The following is a 4,917-nucleotide window of genomic DNA, read 5'->3' as shown; positions in this document are numbered from 1 at the left end:
TTAATGAGCTTACCTACCATGAACGGAAGAAGTGGATCTGCGGAGACTTCATTTCCTCCTGTGACCCCTCGTTTACATCACTGACTGGTGACAGTCACAGCTACGTACACAGTACCTGCCACTTCAGCTGCTCAGAATTAGAGAAGCCTCTTTGTATGCAGCAGACATGGCTAGCCAGCAGGATTCAGGCTTCTTTGAAATCAGTATCAAATATTTACTGAAATCCTGGAGCAATAGTGAGTAGCAGAAGAGTAATCTTTTTGTATTACGCATTGCTTGCTAAGTAGCTAGGATAACCTAAAAGAAGAGAACTTAGCATTTCTGTATGTTTGTCTTGTGTAAACCATCTAATCTTGCTTTTGCCAGCTCTGAAAATCAGAGTGTCAGATTTCAGTCGGTTTCATTAACTGCAAAGACCGTAATGAGATTATGCTCGATTTTGCTTGATTGAATTCTGAAGTTAGGCTGCTTTCTGGCTGTCTCTGACAGTGCATTGCAGGAGTGCATTCCACACAGCATTTCCTGCCTATGTGTTTATTTGATTCGTTCAGCCTTTATCTAAATATTTTGGAAAATGCTGCTTAATCACAAGGGTGTGACGTTGCTTAGAATTTGGGATTTATTAATTGTGCACCAAGGACAAAAATATGATGGTTATGAGTTATGGTGGTTATGGTTATGGTTATTTAGGTCTGAAAGTCATTAGATTAATATGATGAAAAGCAAAACATCAGCTACTTATAGCTGCACTTCCCACCCTCTGTGCTTAATTTCAGAATCTTATGCAATATTTCCATCCAGAAAGAATCCGTCTGTTTACCTCATCCAAACTGGGTTCTGCAGGATGTAAACAAATGCCATTTTGGTATTGCTGTTCCTAATGTCTGTTGCTGTCTAAATCAATCACTCTTCTGATTTGAGAAGTATAATAAGATTTCTGAATAACATTTAGTGCTTGCAAATGTATTCTGATTATGTAAGGCCATGGGATAACTATCAGAAATCCACTGTTTAAAATACATGAGCAGCATATTCCTTTTCCATGTGAGCTTGCATTAACAGTACTAGATCTCTATAATTAATTGTTTTACAAAGGTAGAAGAGGATGTCTCTGGAAAAATCCAACCTGGTTTTGTATGCAGTAAGGTTCTGATCATTATTTATAATTTAATAACTTCTGCATTATAGACTATTACATTAAAATGCTGTGGTATAAACAGAATGGCAAAATCTGCTTCATGCAAGGCATGTATCTGGGTACCTGCAAAGAAATAGAAATGACCGTTGGATAAGTGGCATGCTAGGCTTGTCTTCATTAAGTGATATCCATAAAAACTCTATTTTTCCAGGTCATTTGTAACCTCAGTAACACTGTAGTGCTTGTTTGAATCTGTTTTTCTGCCTCAAGTATGAAGCCACTAGGGAATAATGCTATTACCTAAGCAGCACTGCTTATCTGCCCTATTTTGTGCATATTCATTCAAGTCAGTATCACAAGGGCTGGAGGGGAATTTTGTGATTAATACGCCTTTTTGGACTAATGTTAATCAACAAATGAAAACATCAGTGTTGTTGTGACAGCACATTATAACAAGCTAGTCCCAGTTTATGACAGAAGAAAAGCCAATCGCTTGCATGATGCAGACATCAGATCAGTTCTGATCAGCTTTGGCACTATTTTTGTAACGTACTGCTGTAACTTTGAGTAAAACCAGCATATAATATAAAAATTACTGCACTATGAAGGGAAGGATAACATTTTAATCTTTCTTTTATTTTTCCTCTGCGTTGATGTTGAAAGTATTCCAAAATATCAAAGATGTTTCTAGTCTGAAATCAGAACTCTTGAAGTGAAATAGGTTTAGAAAAATGGAGGTGTTATATGAATAGTTGGTGTTTCTGACATACTTTTAGCTGATAAACATGCTTTCTACTGTATTTGAATAAACAGTAAGGGAAAATAGAATAGATTAATCCAGATTGCCAGTTCGTTTTTTTCTTTCAGACTGGAAGGCTGTGTTCATAAGTCTGTACATATCCTTTCTAGCTGAAAAACAAACAATTTGATAAGAAGCTGTCAGGGAGTTCAAAAGACCTAAGGCTTTCTTCAGCTCTGTTATGTGCTGGGTGGAGCAGAGGAAAACACTTCCCTTGCTTGGAGAAAGGCTGCAAAGCCTGCACATGCATGCACAGGGACATGTTATTCAGAGAATAGGTGCTGTGTCTGCATACCCAGGAGCAGGAGTAAGCTATAAATTATGCTGGGACATTTACCTAATCAGAAGAGGTCTAACATAGTATTTAAAAGAAAAAAAGGTACAGGTAGTTAAGTATATGTCTTGCTCAAATGTTAACAGCAGTAAAGGTCCTATCCGTACATGTTTTTGTGAATTGGCACCTTAAAACAGTAGCTGTAAATAGTGTTTATCCTTCCTGTGCTTTATAATCTAGCTGAAACCAGTCATTTCCATTTCTTTGTGTTTTAACTTCACCTAGAGCAGTGACGTTTTCTAATAGATAGCCAGCTGCACCTGTTGCTTGTTCCATACCATAAGATATGTATACATGGCTGGCAGTTGCTCTGATTTTCCTGTCTGAAAAGTAGCATTCTTGTAATTCTGGCCAGGATTTCTGGTTAGTGCCATACAGCTTATGTAGAGATGTTCATCTGGGATGACTTTTTGTTTATCATGCCATTCAGCAACCAGCTAAGGCACCAGTTAATTGATGTGTACTGGAGTCAGGTCATTTGAGGTAATGGCTAACTCTTCTCATCGGGGTGGTACAGTCCGTAGTGTGCTCTCAGTGAGCATGCCCTGCTCTCTCTAGGCAACAAAAAAGCAGAGTCATAGTCTGGCCTTTGAATCATCCCACCAAACAGAGACCTCACATTCTGTGTGTAGCTCTCAGAACAGACTTTTGCTCTGTACGTGTCAATAAGATACACTGCACGCCATGCTGGTCTGAAAGCTATTCCAGTAATGCACTGGAGATGAGATCAGAATTAGGATTCTCTGGATGGAAAATGTTCAGCTTCTTTTTTTTTTAGGTGGTACCGTTTATGGTTTGAGATTTTCTTAAAAATGTAAGGGCTTTTGATCATCTCTGTGTTGCTTATCAAATGCCTCATCATTTATATTACCTCTTTTTGAAAATATTGCTAAAATTGCCATGCCGTGTTTTTCCGAAGAGCAGCATATGTACCCGAAAGTTGAACATTTGAATCTGCTCCTCCCATAGATTTTGTTTGCTTTTTGAATTATTTGGATGGTGAGATTGAATCTCAACTTAATTTGGAAATCCATTTTCCAAATTCATACTTCCAAAAAGAAATCATCTCAAGAATAATAGTTTGAAAATAAATCTACAATAAGCTGAAGTAACATCACAGTAAAATGTGGGGAAATCTGTAGTAAATTCTGCTTTTTACAGTTTGTAGATATATCTGCAGTTATGTTTGTACTTCCTTCTTGGAAGAAACAAGACTCAAGATCTGGATGGCTTGCTTGTGCTCCCACAGGTCAGCTGCAATGGGGGCTGGTAGAAGCTGCACTGCATTGTCTCTGAGTTATTAGAGATAGGTTTAAAGGTGACTCATGTAATGAGGTGAGGGGGCACGTTTTGCATACTGAGAATTTAATATTATTTTCTGCTTCTTGTAGAATAGAAGGATGACAACACTTGTTTCTCAGTGGTTTGGAATTTGAACTTTTTAATGTTAATAATAATTTTTAACTTTTGAATGTTACTATTTTTTTTTCTTTCCAGTGCCCTTGTATGTAATTGAGATTCTGGTTAAAGCCTTTTTCAGTAGCAGGACTTCAGGCCTATACTTCCATATTTTCTTCCACAGTAACCACACATCCAAACTGAAATCCCCCTACAATCATAGTCTACATTTTGGTGCTGTACACAGCCCATTGCTCAATCCTCCTCCTGTAACTCCATCTCTCTGTACCCCCCTCTGCCTGGTCCCTGTAACAGTGGCTGTCAAAAGCCACTCAGTAGTGTCAGAGACAGCTTCATCCTGGGACCACATAGGCAATCCACTATTGCTTTCAGGGCTCAAAGACGTCAGCATCCCAGAGTATTCCTGGAGGACCTGTGCCGGCTGGACTAGTGCCCCAAGTTGAACATGGGATAGCACCCACACAGGTTGTTTTGACAGAAGGGCTAAGGTGTGAGAGAAAGTTCTTGATGGCCAATGGGCTTCCAATGGGCTTGTTGGCTGCCAAACATCTGCTGTTGACCTCCTGAAGCAATGTTTCTACTGTGTCAGAGCAGGAATTAAAGAAGGACACTTAATCTTTCATTAAAATAGTGTGATACACTCAGCAGTAAAATTCACTCTTTATACAGACAAAATTCATCTGACAGGGGTGGGATTACCTCTTTCCTTTTGCCAGTGGGTGGCTTGCTGCTTGGGAAGTAGCCCAAGCCAAGTGGGATGTTTGGCTGCAGTGAGTTGGGCAATAGGCTGGTTCTGATGGCAATTATGAGCCTAGGATAGAACCATGCTTGGACCTTCTCTCGCTGAGTGCTGAGATGTCAAAGCCAGTACACCTGGAGAAAGCTGGCCACATCTATGGCCTTCACCATTAGAGAGCCCTAGGATGAAGGTTTGCTCTGCTCAGGCTTTGGATCAGGCCTCTGGCTTGGACAGTGGGCATTTGATCACTGTCTGCGTGAAGCCTAGAATTAGGGTGATTAATGTGTTCTTCAGCTCAAGTAGTCTGCCCTTGTCAGCAGAAACATCACTTGCCTAAAAGTGGTCACTGTTGCCTCCCAGTGCAACTTTGTAGTTATCTTCAGATCAGATCCTCTGCTCCATAGGGCTGTAAGAAAAGATTTTAAAACAGTGGGGTGTTTGTGTTCTGGGTGTTCCCATTTTAGAATTTTGACGTTGTTCCTACTAGA

Source organism: Meleagris gallopavo, chromosome 1, assembly GCF_000146605.3.
Source record: "Meleagris gallopavo isolate NT-WF06-2002-E0010 breed Aviagen turkey brand Nicholas breeding stock chromosome 1, Turkey_5.1, whole genome shotgun sequence".
Classification (NCBI taxonomy): domain Eukaryota; kingdom Metazoa; phylum Chordata; class Aves; order Galliformes; family Phasianidae; genus Meleagris; species Meleagris gallopavo.
This window is presented reverse-complemented; position numbering follows the sequence as displayed.